The 25439-nt window shown below is 38.9% G+C and overlaps 1 protein-coding gene across 26 annotated transcripts in view; it reads left to right on the forward strand.

The window, feature by feature from the left end:
- LOC107997070 (voltage-dependent calcium channel type A subunit alpha-1) overlaps nt 1-25439 on the forward strand; it is a 154926-nt gene that overhangs the window by 59878 nt on the left and 69609 nt on the right. The window contains exons 1-2 of one of the 26 annotated variants that reach the window (XM_062073409.1): nt 1615-3096; nt 3249-3342. The exons of 23 other annotated variants lie outside the window; for them this stretch is intronic. The gene's annotated coding sequence lies outside the window, so the exon portion shown is untranslated. 2 more of the 26 variants (XM_062073410.1, XM_062073408.1) reach the window with 2 other exon arrangements.

The following is a 25439-nucleotide window of genomic DNA, read 5'->3' on the forward strand; positions in this document are numbered from 1 at the left end:
GATCGAAGGGAAGAAAACTGGTCATCAGATAAGGGATGTTGGAGAGGCTGAGGTCGGAATTTATCGCGGTCATTTCGCAACGATCGGTCGTTACCTCGTTTCGCTCGCGAGGACAATTAACAGTGGCAACGCCGGGATCAGTGAACCAACCGAGCGACTCAATTCTACGATCATCCGACGAATTGATCGAACGCGCGCGCGTGAAGGATCGTAAAAAAGATGGTGGCCGTGATTTTGGAATCACGGTTGCGAATAACGGGGAGCGGGAACGACGGTTTTCCATGAATTATTCGAAGGAGGCGGAGGAGGGTGGACGGGGCGCCGGGACTGCAAGGAACGTTCATGCACCCCGAAAGCTCGTTTCCCTCCCTGGCCGCGAGCGCGAGCGGCGCATGCCTCTCGACGCTGTATCGGTCCGACGCACACCCACGAGGGAGCGAGAGCTCATTTACGGTCACGAATTCTTACGCACACCAGGTGATCCGACACCTGCTCCCTGCCTTATGATAATGATTATTTTTTTCGAAAACGCGCCGGGGGAAATCATCCGTCTCGGATGAAACACGAAATATCCTCGAATCGTAAAATACTATCCACCCTCCGTTTCCGAAGGAAACACGGAAAGGCAACGACGAAATTTTCTTTCGATTTATTCTTTTGGAAGAGCTAGGAAGAATTTTCACGATGAAGAATGTTTAAACTTTCCTTTGTCTAGCGAAAGATCGTACAAATTATAAAATTCTTGCTAAAAAGACATCCAAGAAAAGGAATCGTTCACGTTTGGACGCAAGACTTGTACCTCTCCACGAAGTTACATTCGATTACGCATAACAAACGAAGAACACCGTTCAAATTCAAATCGCTCAAGCGGGACGCGTGACGACACGCGTTGCCAACGGACTAATAGGCGTCGAACACGTTGCGCGGGAACTATAAGCAAAAACTAGTTTACAAACTTCTCCTCCTATTCCCAATTTGCTTCGAGTTCGAGACGACTGTCGATGACAACAAATAGAGAGGAAAAAAAGGCGCTCCTCTCTGCCTACCACTTACAAATAATTACTGACTCAAATTCAAACACGATCGAACACAACCAGAGATAATAACACAATCAAAACCCTATATATATATATATATATATATATATATATATATATATATATATATATATATATATATATCCTAAGATTTCAAACGTTTGATCAGACGAAAAAAGCTAATTCCACGAATTACCACCACCGATCCTATACCTCCGATATTTTCGAGGGGCTCCTCGCCCTTGTTGATACGGGACTGCACGCCTCCCTACTCAGGGGTGTAACGCGGAGCGACGAAGACGAGGCAACGTGACGAGGGAACCGGCGCGAACTCGTTGATGTGGAGCGAGAAGGATATGGTACTGCGGGAAGAGGAGAAGGAGGAGGAGGGGAGGCGGCCTAGAGGGAGGGGGAATCTCTCGAGGAGAGGGACGGAAACGCCGAACCGCGGAATTTGGAGAGGAAGGAGGAGAGAAGCTCGCGAGGGCACGGAGAGAAAGAGAGAGGGAAGCGAGAGGGAGGTAAGGGGTAGAGAGAGAGAGAGACAGAGGAGGCGCGTGTAGGTGGTGGTGGAAGAGCGAGGAGAGCGTAGTCGAGCGACCGTCCCGCTGTGGCCACGAGCTCCGACGCTCGGGGAACGTAGGTAGTGCGTGAACTTCCGGCCGAGTGAAACGGACAAGAGAGAAAGGGGGAAAGGAGTAGAGAGAAGGGCCAATTCGAGATTCCCTTGGAAGGTAGTAGAGTCCGCAACCGGAATCCTCCTTCTGCCTGGCCGGTTGGGACACACATATATATATATATATATACATATTATATATATATATATATATTCGTCATATTCGAAAACGCGAGTGGGGCTCGGACGATAAGAGGACGGCTCGAGGACTGGACGAGATCGTTGTGGTGTTGTTGTTGTTGTTGTTGTTGTTGTCGTTGTGTTGTTGTTGCGCGAGTGCGTGAGAAGAAGAAGAAGAAGGAGGACACGGGGACGTGGTTGTGGGACGTGGACGTGGACGCGTGGACGTGAACGGGCGCGAATCGAATCGAATCGAATCTAGTGGAGGCAGGGGGGGAGAGAGAGAGAGAGGAGGAGGAGGAGAGAGCCGCGAGTGGAGTTACGCGACGAGGAGAGGAGGAGGAGGGAGGGAGGGAGGGAGGGAGGGAGAGAGAGAGAGTGTGTGCGGGTGTCGGTGAAAGGGTTTTCGTTCGGTCGCCGCTCGATCGCCCTCGGAGACGCTGAGGGACGCGAGTGCGTTTGTTATGCGTACCAGAGCGTGGTACTACGGTGGTGGCGGTTGACGGCGGCGGCGGCGGCGAACACGACGAGCAGAAGAAGGAGAAGCAGGACGACGAGGACGAGGACGAGGACGACGACAACGACGACGACAGGAAGGAGGAACAGGAACAGGAGCGACAGGAGCTTCAAAGGAGGACGTGGACGCGAACGAGGAGGCGGAGGAGGAGCTGGAGGAGGAGGAGGAGGTGGAAGAAGAGGAACAGGTGCGAGTAAGAGTGCGGGTGCGAATTCGAGGAAGGAGGCAGCGGGAGGAGGAGGAGGAGGAGGAGAAGGAGGAGGAGGAGGAGGATCAACCGAGGATCGAGAGGAATCATCATCCTCGTCGCGAGACCGATCGAGAGTGCGTTCTGGTGTGTTGCCGCAGGGGAGGAGAGGAGGGAGACTCGAAAGGGAGGAAAGACGACGACGTCGGCGACGAGGTGGAAGAAGGAGAGGAAGAGAGGTGCTGGAGGAAGACGAGGAAGAAGAAAAGGAAGGTAGAAGTGGTCGGTTCCGTTTGTCTCGTCGTCTCGGGATCGAGAGAGTTTAGAGTTTAGGAGAGAGGAAGAGGCATTCCCCCCCTCTCTTCTCTCTCTCTCTCTCTCTCCCTCTCTCCAGTCTCTCCGCGAGTCTCTCCGAGTGATCGTTTTTGCGCGAACGAGCGATCAAGAGGAAGAGGAAACGATAAGAAAACGGGAGTTACGCGTGCATCGGGAAATCGAGGAAGAGGATAAAATCGAGGAAGAGAAGGGAAAAGGATATCGAAGAGAGAGAGAGAAAGTGGTATGTGGTGATATTTTTTTCCCCCGTCTTTTTTTTTTTTTTTTTTTCTTTCGTTCCCTTCCGTTCCCCGTTTTCACTGGGAAATAGAGGAGGGCTACTGTGTTCGTCGTGGAGGCGAAGCCTTTCGTCGAGTGTAGTGTGGTTTCTTAAAGTGGTGCCTCAGCACGAAGAGGGAATCGCCAGCAGGGCAGAGGCTCGAACGCATGTAGGAACATGGCCGCAACCAGCCCCTGCCTCCCTCTAGAGGTGAGTCCAGCGAAACCGGAATATGGCTCTGTGATTCTTCGTTCCTACCGATTTCATCGCGAAATCGCCTCGTTACATGGAACACCTTATCTACGCCTCTCTCTCGCTCGGACTCGGTGATTCGACTCGCTCGTTTCGTTCACGCCGCGATTGCGATGTGTCGTGTCGTGTCGTGCGCGTCGAAATTTCTAACCTATAAGTTGGTGGGCAGATCACTTTCGTGACGCGCTCTTCTGTTATTCTATTCCCCTTTAATTCGAACCTTGGTGTTTTCGATGGAGCCGTTCACGAAATTGACCTACTTCACGTGGAAGCCGGACATCGGTGTTCGTTCGACACGAGTGTGTATATATATATATATGTAGTACACGTAATGTTTCGTCTTTTTCTATCTGTTACAGTTTCATACGATGCCGAAATAATAAGTGTAACGTATGCTCGCGAGATTGGCATTACGATTAACGATGACTCGTGACTGTTGCTCGTGTGTGATCGTTTCAGAAATTCGAATTAACGATGCGGTGTTGTTTCCCCGTTTGACCTCTTTACCAGCGTATCAGCGTACGTAAAGTATCAATCGGTTATACTGTCTATTTGACTGTATAAACAGTTCGAGTATACCGGCACGTTCTTGGTTATGTCTCGTTCCTTCGAAGCCGAAAAAATTCTGACTTGAATATTTTAAAATTCGCGTGTCATATTTTTGTCACGAAGTTAAAGTTGAAGTTAATGATATCGAATCGATCTGAATTATTTACCTTTTTAATAGATGTGTCTATAATATTCGATCCTCGAAGCCACGTTTGCATCAAGCTGATCTCGATTGTACGTTGCGAATCGATTTCGTTCAAAATTATTGGTTGAGCGAGAAAATTGTTTGATATCAGCTATATTTTAGAGAGTGTGATGTAATATAAAAGTAAAATTGTCGGAATTCTTATTACTTCTATTCAATGCCCTTAGAATATTATCGAATAATATTTATCCGTAAATATTTAAATCACGTTTAAAGCAAAACGTGAAGTAAATACGATGTTCGCAGCTTTGACATATTCGAGATAACTGATGCAACATTGGAAATTAAAAGGTAACCTATATATACGTGCATCGATAGCCAAAATATTCCACACATTGTTCGATTTCAATAATCTTCTCTTCAACTATATATATTATCATATATTCATAATCGAACTCAAAGAAAAAAATAACAAAATCCAACATTCAAAGGATTAATAAAATTCTAATAACGATACCAATACAATAATGAAGCAACAGAAAATCTCTTCCAAGAAAAACGACAATTCGAATTACCGAGAAACTTTTACATTCTAATTTCGTCCATCGATTTCCTCCGCGTAACGAGTCATCAATGTCTCGAGTTATGGCGTATTCGTAGAAAGAAAATTATACGCGATACCCTGGTGGATCGTTTCCTTCCCCCTCGTGTGTTTGTCGTATCGTGTTGGCCCCGTTTATTCCATCGAGTACTTATCGAGCTTTCATCGCGTCACTTATCAGCCCGTGCTGTCTGTTCGTGTTCACGAATGCAACGCGGCCGGCCATTTAAAGGGGACGCGACGAATCCCATGGCAAACACGGTTTTTGAATCTTTCTTTTCGATCACCTTCCTTGACAAACCCATGACCGGCAAACTATGAGTTAATTGACACAATTGGCTAAATAAAAACTGGGTTACAAGATATTTTATACTTGTATTCTGTAAATATACAAAATATGGTATTTCAAGAGCGAAACGGATTTCCACAGTTGTTATTAAAATTTAAGTATCTAACTAAAAGAAAAATTGAGCGAAACGGATGAAAGAGTAAAAAGTACACGCGTAGAAAAGTGATTTGGATTGAATGGAATGGCGATTAACGCGCGTGAATATTTTTTCGAAGAAGGAATCTTCGAGCTTTAAGGATAGGGGCATACAGCGAAGGTATACAGTCTGTCCCCTTTTTACGCTTTAATCATATCGATTAGGTTCTGATGTGTCACTTAATGGATCGAGCCTTTGAACGTAACTTCTTTGCATTATATTTTCCGCGAAATGGAAGAGTAATGGAATATTTTCTAAATTAATCCTGCTCGATAATGAAAAAATAAAACGAGGAGAGACGAGTGGAGACGTTGGTGTTATCGTAAAATTTGCAATGTTTAAAAGCAGAATCTGATTCTGCCGATTCTCCACAGCGATATTAATTAATAATTGAGCGAAAAATGACAGTTTCTTTTTTTTTTCATGTGCAATAACAACATTAGTATCTTGATTAGTATTCTATTTATTGATTAAAAAAATTAACTCCGAACTGATGCGCCTCTAATAAAAATTCGATTTACATTTAAAAGTGTGTTTAAACGGGGGAATCCTTTTCTCTTTAGTAAAATTAAATGAAATTAAATAAGTTTCTTTCGACTGTTTTGCGTTTCGTTCGCCAAATTGAAAATTCGAAAAGATATAAAGATATATATTCGAGGGTAAGATCTTTGAGAATTGAGTATTTTCTCGTGAGTGGACGAGTTCCTTTGAGAATGATTGTTCGAGAGTAAATTTCGCTCATAATGGAATATCGACTAAGTAAAAAAAAATAATATTCGAGAGCAACTCTCGAGAGTATTTTTCTCAAGTGGACTCTGCATTGAGAATGAAATAACTTTCACTCTCGTAACGTGAAAAATAATTCTTCAGAGTTTTGTTTTCAAACGTTATTAAGAGTGCAATTATTGGGCATAATGTCACGTGTTCCAATATGAATTATTTCGTCATCAACATTTTAGAATTTTTTCGATGTAAATTTAAGAAATATTGTTTCATTTGCTCCATCATTTGTCCTTATTCGTTTGATTTAAGTGTACCTTTAGGTTGCATTTATGTGAACAAGAATATTGATTTATAAATTTGTTTACAAAAGAGAGAGAGTTTATGTAAATAATGAGTAATATTATGAGTAATTCAATCTGATAAATAATCGTCATGTGATAAAATATCAAAATTAGGGAAGAATGAATTCGAAACGATAGGATTATAAATTTGTATGGTGAATTTTTATTAATTTGAAGTAAGATTGAACTAGGAGATCGTAATGATAGAAATTTCATTATTATTCCAATAAATATAATCGTCTTCGATGTCATATTAGGATTTATCTATCTGCTAAATTAAGTTATTTGAAAATTGAAGTGACAAATAACATTAACACAATAATTTGAATGAAAATTTCAAATTATTTAATTTCCAGCTTCTTTGAATCAACTGTATAATCATCTGAATAAGGATTAAAGAATACTCATTTGCAGTAAAAATTCCCAACAATACTTTCTTTCCACTCGAGAAAGAAATATTCGATTAATTTTAATACTTTTTAAATTAAATTGCATGAATTCAAATAATTCAACTCGAATAATATGAATTACTTATTTCACTTTGCTTGATATATCCTTTGAAGATTCAATTAAAGTTAATCACTCACTTTTATGAATTTGTGGTACAATATGGTCTTCGACCAAGCTGTCAATTATTTGGCTTCAATCGATGCCAATTAATTACAATATCGAAAAATAATTACACTTGCGATAAATCAAAAGACAGGGAAAAATTTCTAAATTTTTACGATCAAAGTATCATCACAAACAAAAATATCAGGTATGAATATATAGAATGAAAATATAATTAATCAATTAATCCGAACAAATCTTTGAATTAATCAAAATCAATTAATTTAACTCGTTTAATTTGAACTTGAGACTTTTAAGTAACGTTTGACCGCAGTAGAAATCTCCGAGAGTGATCAGACACCACTCCAATTTCTTTACCATTCGCGTTTACTATATTTCACGCTCGAAATTGAACAACCAAAAGAACGTGATTTTGAATTAAGAACTTCTAAGATTAATTAAGAGGAAATCGTGGTGTTAATTTACACGGTGTCATCTTTCTTGCAGAGTTCCCACCAGTCGTAAATATAACACATAAAAAAAAAAAAGGATCGTCCACTTCTCGTTAATTTGGCGCGCTGCATCAGGAATTTATTTTATACGGAGCGATTTATCGCTTTCATTAAAAGGCCCGTGACCATTTGTCCATAGACACACGACCAAGTTTTCACTCTAATTTTCATTTAACTCGTATTTTTCTTTCTCTTTTTTTTTACGCCTGTTTCTCGTAGATATCGCGAAAAATAAAGGTCGGCGACCGAATCGAAGCGGTTTCTTCCATTTTCTTCTTCCGGCACGAGCTATTATCCGAAATTGCCTTCAACGTCGCCTCGCTATTTTCGACTCGATCTTAAATCGGCATCCCATCTTGTGCATCCTGGAAAAATCTCGTCTGACAATGTCTGGTAGAATTAAAATCCGTTACTCAACGATTTATATTGCAGCAATTTCATTTATTTTTTTGGATCACGTAATTGTAATCGTTCTTTTTTATTTATTTATTTGTTCCATTATTCTCACGATCTATCATTTGTTTTATTTCTTTCTCTTTTAGTAGTTTTTGGCTTATAATTTTATTCGTACATTTTTCTTGTAACGTTTGTACTTTTATTCATTGTTCACTGAAAGAAAAAAAAATATAATATAAATGAGGATAGTAGAATTTTGATCATTGAAATGATATATATATATTATTCATATAGAATAATAATTCCGCGGATAGAATATTTATAATGATATTCTAGGAATTAAAGGCTGCTGAAAAATATTTGTTTAAGCTTATTTTTCAAGTTACAAGCAATTTAATTTAATCCAATAATCAAATGAAACAAGATAGCTCTACTTTTACCATAATTTATATATATTTTGCATAATCTAATGCAAAATGAACAAGTCTCTTGACATTTTTTAATCTCTTTTCTCTTATCTCATCGTTTTTTAATAAATAATACGTATAGTTAAAAATTTTTTAATTTATCGTTAATTTTCTTTTCATTTTGTTTCACATGATCGTTAATATTTTAATTAGTTGTTGTGCACGATACGAAAAAGAACATAAAATATTCAAAATATATTACTCATTATGGTACTTGAAAATCTTTTCTTTCCTTTAATCGAATATATTCATTCAAATTTTATTTTGCATAAATATTCTACCAATAACATAAGAATATTATCAGTTGAAATTATCTGTTATTGAAAAAAATGAATATTCTACGAATCTTTTATATACACATATAAAATGGTAGAAGAGAGATAGCGATTCGTTGAACGTCAAATTGTTCTTAAGACGATGTCAAGAAGGTGTCGAACGCGATATCGAAATTTGCTCTCGAAGCAATTCGAGTTAGAAACTTTATACGCAGAAAGTTTTGCTCACTCCGTGAAATAGTGAAAACCTTCTTCTAAGCAAATTATTATGATAACGTATTATGATAATTCATATGCAATCATTATTCCATATATCTTTAAGAATAAACGAAATTTGAATTTCTAAGATCGCGTACCAATAAATCGAAATGGTTAATTCAGAATTTCAGATTTTAAGCAGCGTTCAAATTGTCACGATAGATTTTTTTGAATTGGATTATCTTGTATAAAATAAACGTCAAGATGACGTTTCTTAAAATCTCTTAAAATCTCTAGAAAGTTTCTTTTTTATCAATTATTAATATCAATAAAAGAGTATAAATATTTATGGAAAAAGATTAAGAAACAAACAAATCATTTGGGAATCTCTTTACACTTGTTATTTTCTGAGATCAATACTGGAATGGAACTAAAAATAACACAGCTACACAAACAGTTTATATAGAATATGGAATACTTTTGCATAAAAATTAATTTTCTCAAACAATTAGTCCGTTTCCTCAATAATATCAATGCATCCGCTTAATAAATTAAAATTATTTAACTTGATTAAATATTGCGCATACGCAATAGATAATAATACGAACGGAATAAAATGCTTAAAAAATGAAGATTGTTACAATTCTAACAGCCATTACTGTACATGCTAATTTACTTTATATGCAATTTCCATACATTTTCCGGCACAAAATAAAACGAACTCGAATTTCAATTCCAATTTTATCTCGCGTTCCTTAAAACTTGAAGTTAGAATCTCGAAAGGGGGGTCGACGATCCCTGTTCGAGCGTCCTCGCGGACGTTAATTTATTAGAGATCCGTGGGATCGGTTTGTCACGTAAAAGCTATAGGTTACGTAATGTCAATTAAATAATAGGAAGCGTGTCGTCTCGCCATTCGCTCGGCTAATCGCGTCCCTCGTGCATCCAATCTCTACTCGATCGATCTTTACCGACACACGCTCGAATCTCGGTCGATAATATCGAACCGAGAAAAAGAAAAAAACGTTTTTTCTATCACGTATCTGTCTCCTCGTCGAGTCGTGAATTTTTACCGGCTTCGACTCGAGAATCCACCCCTCCCCTCTTTCCCTTTGTCTCCTATATTCCCGGATTGTTCGATTCGGTTCGAGAGAGAGAGAGAGAGACAGAGGGAAATAGGATGAAGAAGACCGAAAGTTTCTTATCTAGGCGAATTCTCAACCGACAAAGAAATCTCGTGCCTAGTTGACGACCCAAAAATTGGATCGGACGTGTTTCTGGAGAGGGAGAAGGAGGACAACCCCCGTGGCGCAGCAACGTGTTCTCCCTCACCCTCCTCCTCATCCTTGATGATAAAAACCCGCGAAATTGGGTCGAAATTCCGACGAAAGTGTTACGTCGACTCGTATCAGGCCGATTGTCGTGGCTGATTGCTTTCCTGGGACCGGCCTAGGTAGGCTTTCTCTCAACGTGCGGGAGAGGTTGGTAGGAGTGGCGGAACGAGACCGTGCGCGGCACGTGTGCGAGCGGGCAGAGTTTGGATCCGCGGGGTTGGCAGGACTGGCTGTGACGCCCGTAGAGCGAGAGGAGATTACGAGACGAGGATGGAGGAGGGCGAAGTGGTGGGGAGTGGAGGACAGGCGAGAGGAGGGGCCGAAAGGGCAGCATGAATGAACGATCAATAGATATATAGTCACTTGCTGCTGCCAGGTATCCACCTTTCCGTGTATTTTCTCCGGCTATTCTTCCCGAAAGAATCTCAATCCGCCGTTTCGAACGACGTCGGGCCTCTATTCTCGGGGCTTGCTTATAACGGGATTAAACTTGCCTGTATATTTTCCACGGGCTTTTTTCCTCTGAACAACTTCTTCTGAACGAGATTTCCTCTCTTCCCCCTCCCACCTCTTCTGTTTTGTTTGGTAATAATTGAGGATCTTGAGAGAAGGGAGGGTAGATACATTTTTGAGTTATTATTGGATATGTAAAAAAAAAAGAAAGAAAGAAAATTGTACATCTTTTTGACGGCGTAAGCTGGATATTGATGTCGATGAAAATTCTTTTGCACGCAAGAAAGGAAAACGGAGGTTTTTATTTTCGTAATGAAACAACGATAAATTTATATTTGTGAGTATTTTACTGCTCGTGATTATTAATCGTTTGTTTATTATTTTTTTTTGCTTTTGTATTTTGCCAAACAGGGATAAATTGGAGGAATTCGTAAGAAACGGAGACGTGAATTAAATTCATAAACAATTAATCATTATTGTTTAAAGATATGTTTAAGAATGTTCAATTAGAGTTTTCAATTATCTCAATTAGAATTTTCTTTTCAAGAAAAAGAGAAATTGATAGTTACAAGAGGCTACATTTCCACTTACGAGAAGAGGTCCCCAAGTATAACGCTGACTTTTTAATGAACTTTTGCACGGTTCAGTTTCGAAATGCTAAATAGGACATTTTAATTAAGAAGAGAACATTCTCGCTCGCGGAATATAAGGAAAGAAGATAATTTTAATGCTAAATATCTCACAAACTATTACAACCGTCTACCTTCGAATCAGATTATCTTCAATCTTTCAAGATCTTTCGTAAAAGCTCGTTAACGTTATTACGATACTAGCGCCACGTGACTATTAACTACTACTAATAAATCAAACTACCCTTGCGTAATTCTCCATTAATCATTTATCACTTCTACATATTTCCACGTGACGAACGTAACAAAAAACATATCCTCATTTGCCAAATTTAATCAACCAGAAATTCATTTCACACCAAAGAAATACAGAAAACGAAAGCATGCTAATCGTATCAATTTAGAGAACGAGTTAAATTTAGGACAAAGGGACTCGATCGTTCGCGAAAAGTTAAATTAAAGGCTGTCCATGACGGATCGCAATATGGAATTTCTTTCGTTTCTTCGATTTTGCATTTCGAGGTAATTAAAAATTTCGGAATACCATCTCGAAATTTCTCGAATTTCAAATAACGAGCGAATAACGCTTTTCAGAGGGAGGGTGCGCGATTTCCAGACACGCGAGCCGGTTGAGGATAGCAACGAAAAATTTAATAATTTGAAAAGCAGGCACGAACCTCGCGGTTCTGTCCTATATCAACAACGATCGGGTTAGATCGATATCGCGAAAGTTTCACCGTGGACCAAGAGTGGAAGCGTGCGTGCACACGCTTTGAACCGAGCCAGGGCGTAAATATATATGTCCTTCGTACATAATAAAGCTTGCCCCGGGGTTGGCCATGCCGCATCGTGGCCAATGTCTTTTACGATCCACGATAATATCGCGTGTGCGTGCGTTTAATCATCCACGGTCAGAGTCGCTTCATTCGTTTAACCTAATTGGCGTCGTAGTTTCGTTAGATGGAATGATACAATGTGTGTACGGGATATATTAGAATCTTTTTGTTGTAACGAACAACCTTGAGGACATTTTTTTTTTTTTTAATCTGAAATATGAAACGAAGCACTTCGAAAACAAATAATAATCGAGTGATTGAAGTATCAAGTATCGATATATTTATTTATTCGTCAAGCGTTTGATTAATTTTGAAACAAGGAAGACGACCTCATTTTTTACCTCATTTTTTATCAAGAATTGAGAAATTTAAAAGGGAAACGATGAAAAAAAATATTACACTACGTTTTTAGAACGTAAGTATTTATATTTATTTGAATGGAAGGAATAGATCATTATTTCAAAATTCTTTTATTACAGGAAAAGCAAATTTTCTATCAGAAAAGTGAATATTATCTTATTAGACCCAAACATGAGAAAAATAGTTGCGCGAAATAAAATATTTAATAATAAAAATTTTGTTTGTATAATCATTTTAAATAATATTGATACATAATTATCCAATCGTGTCTCGAGGCTAGTTCTATTCGATTGGGTGATGAAGAACGTTTTAGAATAAATATCATTGTTTGCGAATAACGCGTGGGTGTCAAAGGCCTCGATAGAAAGTTCTGCGTGATTTTACGCGTGGAAAACCTACTCGATTCTCGAAATGGCAAAAGGTTCAAAGTTTCTTTCAAAACGTGATCCAGTATGTAACGTTATAAGAAAAATCATGAAATTTATAAATGTTTCGTTATGAAAGAATCAATCAGTAAATTGATCGATATCGGATCAATTCGTTAAGGTTTTAGTGATATATTTAAAAGGATTTATTTAGAAAAATTTGATTAGTTCGATTTTTGAAACTTCTGTGTTAGATGTAAATATTAAACTAAGTCTAGATATGTATGTAATAGCTCTAATTAGAGAACAGGAATTTCTCATTATTAAATGGAAAATTAAACATTGTAAGCCATCTTCACAAATTAATCCTTTGTACGCCATATAATTATCTCTGCGGTAATAATTGTTATGACTTACTGTTACGGTATATAATTCTCATAAAAATATCGCCAAATTTAAATCTTAATGTCTTTGATCAATTATACCTATTAAATTAACTCAAATTTAAGTTAGATTTTTTATAAAGGAAATGAATCTACTTTTCATATTTTAATATTTGTTACTTATTTATTTATTAATAAATAAAAATATTTTGATATACGTATAACGAAATCAAAGATACAAAGCTAAATAAGAGTAAGAAAAGAAAAGAAAGGAACCAACCTACTTATTTTCATCGTTCCATTACAATTACAAATTTACGTTCAATAGAATAGACAAACAAATTCTCTTGCCATCACTGGTAAATTATTTCATTAGAAAAATAGTTAGAAACACACAAATGAAATCAAATTATTAATTTCAAATTATATTTCCCGGTAACAGAGTTCCTTTCCACTTCTCAATATCTTCAAATCCATTAAATTATTTCCTCACCAACGATATTTGGGTCACCACCATTACGACACAAATTCGACTACCCCCCCTAGTTTTCGAAAAACTAAACTAAACATCTCTAACATCTGAGACCAATATTCCTTCCCCATTTCGTTATTATTATTACTCTCGAAAATATCGCTCGATGGAGAGTCTCGAGAGAGGGATGAAGCACGCTGGCGATGATCAATGGGCGAAAGAGGGAGAGCTCTGCGTGCATTGCTGCGTGTGTGCGCGTGTGTTCGTCCCCTCCTTTCTTCTCTTGGCCCCTTTCTTCTCTTTCACCCCTTATCTTGGCTCGTGCCACTTGGCAAATACTGGAGACGTCCAGTCGCCCCGTTTGACCTTACTATTGACAAGGGCGCCATCCCTGATTTATAAAGCTAAAGTAAGGAAATGAGCTTGGCATTCTGCGGTATAAATACATTGACGGATAAGAAAGATAAACCGGTCGAGGAGGGAGGTAGTTTTCGTTTTTTTTGTCGTCGAGATTGAGCTAGAAGAGAGAAGCGGTTATTCGTTCTTGTGAATAGGGGTTTTAAGGGGTTGAGGGATCAATTCGAATTTTTGTAAACCCGTATCTATGAATACGATGAAAATATTCGAATGCTTGTTGTATAAAATAAAACGATAATTAGATTTGTTGTTATAATTACTATAAATTTATTATCAAGATTTATTTTTCGTTTTCTTTTCTTTGATACAATTAATTTGTATCGGTCGTATTCGAAGAACAAGCAAATTATTTGAATATCTTCACAAAGCTACTACCATTCATGGATCAGAAGGATAAGCTGAGTGAAAAGGATGGAAAAATATTCCACTTTGTTCCTTTCTCCATTTAAAAAATTCGTTATTTGATTAACAATATAATTAATAAAAACAGGCAGCGAAAAATCCATCAAATCAAAGATTCTCCACTTTTCGTCGTCGTTGTGGAAAAGACAACGCTTTTCGATCGAAGTTGTAAAGTGTGTCGCCGCGAGAGAGAAGCAGCCTTAAGGCCGATTCGCGTGCCTCGTAATTCATCCCACGTTAGGCCGTGGAATGGAAAGTTTAAACAGCGGTAATTTATCGCGCGTCAACTAAGCCAGTTTTCACTTGGAATCGCGTTCTCAGCCTCGTATATCGAAAGGAGAAAAAAAAAAGAACGAGAACATTTAACGTGCGGTTAAATACATCATTTCCCTCTCTTCCTCCTCCCTCCGTTTAATAATTGTTTGCCCACGATGTCATAACGGTTCAAACGATGTAATATCGGTATTTGTCTCTGACACAACGCGTTCGACGAATCGTTCGCAGCTTTTTGCTGCGCTTCCAATTAGAATCGCGATCCATCGAAGGCCGGGCGCGAGCTTGCATCGTTCGTGCTGGAATGTTATAGTTCAAGGATCTACGTTGTCTACGTCGAATAGCGTTTATTTATTCAAATTGTATATCCGATATATCCGTTCCCTGGAATTCGTCTTGTGTAATAATAGATTTCGTCGCCAATTGATCGTGACAGAAATCTTAAAATTCGTCTATTTTTGTATAAGGTAGTTAAGTTGTCGAGGATAGTGCGGAATATCGTTCTAACAATTTCACTTTTTTGCAGATTAGTGATCGTTATCACATTTATAAAACTCTGTCATATCTTTTCTACTAATTCTTCGTGGACAATCATCGAAGCAATATTAAATTTTGTGAAAAAAGAAAATACTTAACGTACTATTGAAAAGCCTCGTATCTCGAGTCTTGATCGTGTAAATTAACGAAAAAGAGTTTATTGGGACGAGCCAATAATACATTGGTAAAAAGAGTGGAATCGAAGCTATTAAACACAGCGAAACGACGATGGATACGGTCTATCAAATGTGATACGAGAAATGTTATACGGTTGGAAAATGTGGTAGAAAGAGCAGTGCTTGGCACGTCTAGTCTTTTAAGTAGTACAAGTACGTGCGTGGTCAGACTAGCGAGAACCGCTACGGGAACGAGTTTGGCACACGCGCTACCGTAAGTACCAATTTTGCGATCGCAGTTCACTTAATGGCTCGTTGTAATATTCAAACGTTCGTGGAGATTATCCATTGTTCGTGTAACGATTTGCCAGATTTATTTACTTTTTTTTCTTTTTTTTAAGGTTGATATTCAAGATCTTGATGCTATGATACGATGTAATAAAAATGGGCATTTGTACGATTTTAATGCGAGATCGACAGGCGAAGGGGAACAGTTATAGACAGATTATCAAAATTGTAGTTTGAGGCGCAGAAATTTTTTAGAATATTTTAAATTTTTAATCTCGCTATTGTACACGTTGAAGTACAATTGCAAAAGTGTCTAATTTTAGGTATTTGATATATTTGTATAAAATTATACAAGTAAGTCACGTAACACGAATACTTTAAGCAACTTGGTTAGATTAGTAGTTATTATTGGTTACGCGAAAAAATATTGTGTATAAAAATTGGAATGGCGTGGAAAGGGATATAATTTGGTGTTATTAATTTTTGAACATAAGTGCAGAGAGTTCCTGAGGTTAATTAATTTTCTTTTTTTTTTAGGAGAAAATTATAAATAGAAAAATATCACTTCTTACGTATTACGTAAATTAATAATTTCTTACTATGAATAACTTAATCATTTTTTTATAGCAAATAACAATCTGCATAGATTAAATCTATCAAAAATTACGTCCTCGTATCATTCAACTTTTCGTAATAAGTATTAATAATTAATCATCAAATATTTCAATGATGGAATATTTTTCCGTATCTCTTGGAAATTTCTAGAGGAATACGAATATGGCGCTAATGCGCCAACCCATCGACACAAGCAAAAATTGTTACGCCCGGAATGGAATTTCTGGGAACAATACGTGTAACCGAATTTGCATATCCTAATTAGCATTCTTCCATGGAACGGCGAGGGCGAAATGTTTAATCTGTTCTCCTTATCAATGAACGCGAGCTTCTTGGAACGGTTCTTTCACGGTCGCGTGTTCCACTCATTCATTCGCGGCAGTCACCAAATCATCCATTCGAATACGTGAAACGACCGTTACCGCCTCTCGTGCTTTATTTTCTGATTCATGAAACCTTTCTCTCCTCCACCCTTTCCCCCTCCCCTTGCTCCTCGCCACCCCGAGTCACGTAGGATTTCGTAATCCTCGAGGTGCCACGCGCGTTATAAACGTATATGTATATATATATGTACAATGTGCATAAACGTGTGTAGGGGAAAATGTTCAAGAGAAAAAGCAACGTTGGCCGTGTCTTTGGTTACGTGTCATGCTCAATAGGAGAATCGAGCAGCGATGTCTCGCCAACGTGAAAATAGGTCACTCGTATTGAAGTGGTTCGTCTTTGGTACGACTCTGTACGTATTGTGAAATAATCGAATCACGTTTAGAGATGTCGGGGAGGGAGGGTGGAAATTCGATTTAATTCGCGTGTCTAATGGGCGTGAAACGAGAAAATGATAAATGATTATTCATTTTTCTTTTTTTAATGGAAAAAATTTTCCTAATTTTTCCAAAGACCCACGTTAATCTTTCTCCCGAATTAGGAATTTGTACAATTCTTAACTCTTTCATATATAATTATTTTTCCTCGATTTCTTCGAATTTCTTCGAATCAAAAATTTTGATCACCTCTGCAGGATTAAAAAAAAATCAATCGAATTCGGATTTCCTTCTCGCCGTCGGGAAAATGAACCGCTTTTCCATCCCAACAGCCAGGACCGGACGATTAATCTTATCCCAAAAATGCAAAAATGGAAACGTATCCGCACCGGTTGGTGCAATCTCTTTAGAAATCGCGTGTGCGGCAAGGAGCGTGGGTGTGGGTCAAGTCAGACGTCTCCGGCGTCTGGCCATGACGTTGTTCCGTCTTCTCTCTCTCTCTCTTTCTCGATTCCCTCTCTTTGGTCTCTTGGTTCGTTCGAAATCGTGGCCGCGAGTTTCACAACAGCGTTTCCTCCGAGGCGCCAGACGAGTCGCGCTCATTCGTTTACCCTTTCTTGCCCCGATGTTACGAGCTATTAGTTATACAGTTTTATCCTCCAACCTCTATTTGAGCACTCGCCAATCTGGGGGAAGCTAGCTGCCTGCCAGGAAGTCTCTTTCTCCCTACTCAGCCTTGGGTCGTCCTCCTTTCGGACCCTCTCTCATTCATTTTTTCTTTCTTTCTTTTTTCCATCGCCAATGCTGCTTTGTCCCCCTTATCTTAGCTCTGAATCAGCAAGCTTTCTCTCTTGTGAACGCACGGATGAATCGAGGGTAATATAAATATCGATTTCGAATACAAATTTTTGTGCTCGTTGCGCGTAAGTCGTGATTGGATTAATTTATTATACACGCGATGATTGATCAAGTTGATTTCTACGCGGCTGGAAGCTCGGCAAATATTTGCTGCGGAGGATGGACGATTCTCTGTGCCTCTCTTTCGCGTGTTTACAGCCAGCTTGCTTAGAGAAGCGTTAAGTTTGCCTCGAGGAAATATTTGGAGGTAATTCGTTACACCGTCCCATATGTCGACGGACATTGGCATCGATGCTATTGATATTATTGGTGGTATATCCTAAACTTGATTCGTTGCGTGATTTTTAATCGTGTATTTTGTTGTTAACACTTTCCTACATTGGTCCAATAAATTAAAGGAAAATTTAAAGAAAAAAGCACTCGAAGTTTTTACAGTTACTCGTAATGTGAATTATTTTTGACTCGATTCGCTCATCGATCGCGCAATGAAAATTGAATAAATTTGGATCCATATACGCAATCTATATTCCAAGAGTTAAATTACTCGAGTTATTGTTACTGTATATAATATAAAACTTTCTTTTGTGTTTGAGAAGAAAAGGGAGCAGATATAGAATAATTATATTGGCCATGACATAATGTGTATAACGTTAGAAACGAGACTTTTCAAACTTTCGAAAAAAGAAGAAAACAATCAATCAAATTTTATATCAACTTGAATTAGTCTTCGACCCTTCGCATTGTAGATTTACAACATCGATATTCGCGCTATATTTCCTTCTTAATATCTATTTTCTTCCACGTAACTGGCTCTGAAAGTCTATAATTCGATATGTAACGGGATATCTTTCTCACGATTGAAAGGAGAAAGAGTTTATCTTGGGGGGCGCTGTCGAAAGTTTTCGAAATCTCTGAAGGAAAATTCGATCTCTCGAAACAACGGCTCGAGTCGCGTTTTCGTTTCTCAGAACAACGAGCATACGATGTGATCGTTGTTGACCGACCACGGTGTACGCTAAAACGCATGCGTTCAGACGCAGGCGATGCGTTTATAGCAATGAGGACGTGCGACGCGTTACAGGGGAAACCCGTGCCTTCGATTTCCACGAATCTCTCTCGTCCTATATCCATCATTCTTTTTGCATCGTCATCGAATTTTTCCATTTAATTCCACTTTTTCAATTTCGTAATTAATCCCACTTCTCTTGTTCCACGAATCGTAGTGTATCGTGATCAATAATGCTTACGCGACAGTAACGTAGAACTAGAAACCTTTTCTTTTTTAAAAAACAACAGATGGAAAGGAATAATCTCAACATTACGCTTGAAATCAAACTTTTAAGATGCAAATTTCTCGAATATTCGAAAGACTTGTGATACGAAATGATTGACCTAAATCTCGCAATTATTATATAATAATAAGATACAAATTCAAAATTCTTTTGAAACGTTCAAATGACGTTGCAGAAAAAAAAGGAATTGAAAAGTATCGAGAAGAAGGAGTAGGAGGAGGGGGAGGAAAATTTGATTGACATAACCTCAACGTCATTAGGGATGCGGCAGCGATTAGACGGCGCACGTAGATCGACGTACTCGTACACGAGGTACACGTAAACGTACGCAGCGACACATAACGCGCGATCGCAGAACAACTAGTTGGTGGGGTGGTGGTTGTAGCAAGGAGGAGGGAGGGGAGGGGGATGTTCGAAACGAAACGGATATACGTATTGGTCGCACACGTGCACAGCTGACGTAACCCCCGGTTTCTGGAGGGAGGGGGAGGGGGCAAATAGACCTAAAGGTAATTTTGCCGGGGTATGTAGGCGGTTATTATGGTTAGGTGGCTCTTTAGCGTTGGCCTTCCCTCGCTTTTCACCCGCTTCCGCCCGCGTTTACACGGGTTTAATGCGCAGACAATACTATTAGCGCTATTTATGGTCCCTTAGCTTCGTATTAGGCCCGTCTCCATGCCCGTGGCCATTATAATTGTCTCTTCTTTTTCATCTTCGCTCGTCAGATGAAAGTTTTAATAAAGTTCAATGATTTTTTCGATAAAATTCGAGGTAAAGAGGCATATTCAAAACTTTTAAAATCTCGAATCTCTTGCTAGTTTTGTGATTCGAAAAATTCGTTAAATTTTGATGAATAATAATTTGTATAATAATAAACTTTTTGCAAGAATATTTTCGTGAATTTAAAAAACGAAAGTTTCGAGACCTATCCATGATTAAAATAATCAAAGGACTTGATTGCTCGATTCAATTATTCGAGTTTTGATCTCGTGGCAACAACTGTGGCGACAGATGGAATCCTTTGTTAAATAAAGTCTGATTATCAAAGAGAAACTGAAAGACCGTGTGCAACCGGTGATTTCGCATATGATTTTCATCCTTGAATCTATTTCCTCGTTAAGAAAAAAAAGTCGATAACATCTGGCATACCATCAATAGCAGAAGTGTATGGAAACTTTCACCATATAGCGAAGTTCTAAATTAAAGCATCAAGTAACAGCGTCGATTGAAACAACGATGAACATGTGAAATATTCCATCTTCTTCAATGAAGACTGAATTGAGACTAAATTATACTTCTGTACTACTAACCAGTCTAACTGAGAGTTACAGCCTTTATACTCTCTAATTTGACAAGTCACTCGTTAAGACGTTTGTATAAGCTTGATATCTTTGGTCGATTGATTACTTGTTATTTGATTTGATCATTACTCGATGATTATCGAAGAGATTAAAAGATACTATTTTTTCCTGAAAATAAATTTTATTTTGGAACATGTCAGGCTATATATTTAGCGAAATTAACCAACGAATGGTCAGATATAATCGCGCCCTCTAATGTGTAATAATATCCAATAATCAGATATTGTCACATTGAAACTACAAGTGAATTTAACAATTAATGCCATGTTCTTAAAAAAAACCTTCGAATTCAAATCGTTTCGCGCCATATGACAGTCGAACTGTCGATAACTTATCGATCGATTTTCCGCTCTGTTGCCTAATTCCATTCGCGCGTGTACTTTTTTCGTTCGATACTCGTTAAAACTGTGTCATAAATGGTGTTGCACGGTTTGACGTGCAGCTACAGCGACGAAATTCGTTACGAATTTGGGAATAAAGCGATTCTCGAGTTAATGCCAGGCAAAATTAATTTCTGCGACGAAACTGTTTCTAAATTGTTTAATAATTTAATAACATTCGTTCTTCTTATTCGAATTCTATTATTAATTCTGACATCCAATAGCTGAGTTAATTTTGACTCGATCGATTTAGCGATTTGCTATTATAATCCTAATTAGATGAAGAAATTAGATAAGTTTGAAATTATAACAGTATGGGTCACTTTTAATCCGGCTATCCGTAATTCGTAGCCCGTATTTCGATGGATAATATTGAAAATCTGATTTTCAGATTCGCGAAATTTGAACCCGGAAGTCTTTATGAGTGCTCAAGATTTTCGAAATTCGAAATTCTATTTTCGTCTCTCTTTTTTTATTCTCTATCTTTTGGAAAAATCAAGAACAAAAAAAAACATATTCCAATAAATCTTGAATTCTCCAAACATCATTTTGAGTAAAATCGAGTAAAATTTTTGTGCTTTCTTTTTAACCTATTATGATGTATGAGAAAGAAAAAGAGATGGATAAATTATTCAATAAATTATTCACACAAATATTATTCCATATCTGGAATTTCGAAAAATGATAAAAAATTTCAATACCTCAAATCCCTAATTAATAAACAAACAATTCATCGATGAGTTTTTAACACCTTTAAGCAACGTCTTCTTGGCTTCCACGCGTCCTACTTGTTACGTGTCGCGGATCGAATCATCGTTGGACGAGTTGCTGGGAATTTCTTTCGGCTCGAAGCTTATTAGAACCGCGTGACACGAGGTGGGTAGTATTGGCTTCGTGGTATCGTGGCATGTGTCCGGTAGGGAGGAATCTTGGCACGGTGTCTTCAGCTGATGCGATTACCGTGGTCGATTGACTGGCGCCTGGAGCGCATCAAATCGAATAATTAAGACGAACGTTGTCTAGGGTCATCGTGTCACTCGATACCGAGCATAAGCGGACCTCTGCTGCATCGAATTCCCCCAAATGCCGTTGCCCACGTACTACCTCGACCTAGATTTACGCACTGGCGTGTTGGGATGTCTCCAACACCAGCCAATCGCCTTCTGAAAATTATTTCTCACTGTCACTTTCGTGGTATTCGTATTAATTTTCGTTTAAAGTGGAAATAACAGCTTGCGATATTTTTTTATGGAAAAATTTAATAAAATTGTTTTAGCATAACAAACGCAGGGAGAGAAATATATTTATAACACTGATCTAACCTGTCTAATTGAGAATGATTAAAATTTTAAGTTTGATCATCAGTTATATACTTGGAATCTTTACAAAGATTTTTGAGCGGGAATTTTATTTGGAGCAAAGTAGAACACGTTTAAAAAATAATTTCATTTTACCAACAATCGGTCAACATACGAAATACAATATCGAGCAACGGCAAAATAAATGAATGTAATCTTCCATATTTTAAAAAACATTACTTAAGAACAAAATTAAAATAACCTATAAATAATCATAGTGAAATTCCACCAAATCTCGAATCCTGAAAAGACAAGTTGGCAATCCTGCTCGGTAGCCGGTTTGCGGAAGGAGAGGAAGCCAGTGTGGAAGCACAGAGCTGTAAGGTACGCGGCCGGTAGCCCGATGGCTCTCGGTTGACGTCACGAGGCAAAATGGCGGTAAGGTGACGTCACGGGAGCTCCCCCCTCCCTAACTGGCTCCGCAACGTCGCCGACTGTGTAGCCCCGATATCGCGGAGATTCCACGGAGGATCGAGGTGTGTGCATGCGAGAGAGAGAAAGAAAGAGAGAGAGAGAGAAAGAGATATATATAAAAATAGATAGACAGGCGATCCCTACACGACAGACGAAGAAAAGTAGAAGGAGGGAGGCGGTCGGCTCTCGTGCATGCGTGTGCGCGTGTGGGGCGCCGTCACAAGCAGTTCCGCTGATTTTTGGCAAGATCGTTTCGCGCATTTAGAGGGCGACATTAGCCGGCTTTTCGGGTAACGATCGTGGTCGCGGCGCGGCCGAGCTCGCCGCCGGGAGACGCCCCGCCACAGGGACGAGAGAGCGGCGAATTTCCAGGCGCTTCGTGGGCTGACACGCCGCCAACACGACGATGATTCGGCTGGCCGTGGTGGTGCTGGGGATCGTTCGATCGGCTCTGGCCGCGTGCACGTGGTGGAAAAAAACGGGACGTGGAAAAGGGTAGGTGGACAAATGATGAGAAAGGAGGAAGGTAAGGTAAGCAAGGGGAGCAAGATGCCGGACACACACGGCGGCGGATATACTGCGCACGTGGCGCAGAGCGGCGATCCGGCTGCGCGAATCCCTTTACTCTCGAGCCAGGGCGGTTGCGACCGGCGCACTCGAGCTGCTGCGATTCTCGAGCCGGCCGCCAATTTCATCCCTCTCTCCTCTTCCTCCTCCTCCTCCTCCTCCACCTTTATGCCCTCTACCCTTTCTTCCGCTCGAATATATTCCTCTTGACCGTTCCTCGGTTCAACGTTAACCTCTATTCGGGGCTGCGCCTTGTCCCGCGTGGGAGCCGATTCAAGGATGAATTCGGGATTCGATAATTCGTGCCTTCCTCTCCCGAGTTTTCCGTATTTTCTTTCTTTTTTTTTTTTTTTCTTTTTTTTGAGGTTTGGTGATTTATCCGAAAAGGGAGATAGTTGGATCAGTGTAATGTAGGGAATATTTTCATTTCACAAACCATGTAGTTTATTATTATTATTATTATTATTATTTTAGCATTTCGAAATGCTATCCGAGGAATTTGAAGTTTCTCCACGCTTTAACTTTATCATTATTCGAAATAATTATTGTTTTAATATCTTTCGAGAGGAAATATCGTCTATCTGTTTCGAGGTTAAGTTGCATTATTTTAATATAACGCTTTTGAAGTAAAATAACAGGTAAATAGCGTGCGTGTTAATCGAAGAGGATAGAACTGTAATTATACTCATGAATAAATAGATGGAATATTTGCGACGCATTCTGCCCTTTTCTAACTTGAAAATCTGGCATACCGAAAGTATGGAAAGAATCCGAAGTTTTATCATTTTCTTTATTCCTAAGATAAATAAATTAAATTGTCCCTCTAGGTAAAGTTCGTACCAATTTCTCAGCTTCTCGTGTGCTTAAACTTGACGATTTATCTTGAAAAATGAAACGAGGTAGTAGACGACGTTAATTTAATCAAGGAAAATAACACTTTCGGCCGACCGTTGGCGACTTTTTTTCTTTCTCTCGTCAATTTTAATCCCGATCTTGATCTTGATCCAACGAAACGAAGTATAACAGAGCCTGTATAATTGGTGGCTGACTAAACGGCTTCTCGAAAGAGTCTAACGCGAGAATCATGCACAACAATTTTCAAGGAGATCCGTTATACCGTGGCGTCACGTCTTTCATATTGATTTCCCGAAAGATATTAATAACTCTCGAGAAGTATCGTCGATAACTGATGAGCCATAATAAACTTTTAAGTGCCGTCCCAGTTGCTACGAATAGACACTAATCTCTATACTTCTGGACGGTGGTGGTACGCTTCTTCCATCAACCAGGAAACTTAATTTTTTCCGTACAATAATTTGCATTGTACAATTCGAAAATTGAGAGCGTATCGTTATCATCACAAGTTTCACGCATACTATATTTGCGGGAAGTAGAAAAAAAAATGGCCTTCCATCACGATCGCTTTCTCGTCAGTTCACGGATCTGGAATCGAAGGCCAATTATTTTTGCGTATACCTTCGTCTTCCATCGCCGATTAACGAATAGTCTTTTTTCAGGGCACAGGCTATTTTCGGTACCCCGAAGTAAATTATTTGTATGCCCTGTCAATCCATTAGTTCAATTAGTGAGAATCAACAAAGGTATTTGGCACGAATAAGAGAGAATAGGCTGTTCTACATTTTCCTTCGAGCAATAATTTTTTTTTCTTTATTTGTGTGACCTTTCATCTTAAAAAAAAACAATAAGGCTCGTCTTCGTCATAAAAGGGAATCGACCAATCGGTGCAATTTAATTTCCCAGAATTCAGGTTACCACGAATTCAGTCTGACTTATTCGTCGTCGCTGGCTAATACGAATCAAGATAACATTAATCACTTTCGTAATGAATCAGATTTGGAAAAATATTATTATGATATAATTATCATCTTTTTATTCTTTGATATATAATTATATTTTAAATTGATAAACTTTACTTGCTTGTATACGAAATAATATCGAAATAACGAATCTAATAAAAAGAATTTCACCTCGAGTTTCAATCTTCAAAAAAAATTCAAACATCTCGATTACGAAATAATAATTATTTCCTTGTGAAACAATCAAATCCATTTTCCACCCTATAACAATCGAAAACTCTAGAGTCCACGCCAGAACGTCTTCAAGTTCGTTGATCCCAAATGGCGGCGAGCTTGCCAACTATCCAGATCCCACGTAGCTTCGAAAGAATCGAGAGTCGTGAATATTCAGAAGAAGGCGAGAGGTGGCGCGAGTATGCGCGAATGGAACGATTCAGGAATGACGAATAACGAGAGAAAGAGAGAGAGAGTATTAATTACCACGAGTAAAAAACACGGACGGCGACACGAGGGTTTGGCACGG

This window comes from Apis cerana, linkage group LG3 (genome assembly GCF_029169275.1).
Source record: "Apis cerana isolate GH-2021 linkage group LG3, AcerK_1.0, whole genome shotgun sequence".
Lineage (NCBI taxonomy): Eukaryota > Metazoa > Arthropoda > Insecta > Hymenoptera > Apidae > Apis > Apis cerana.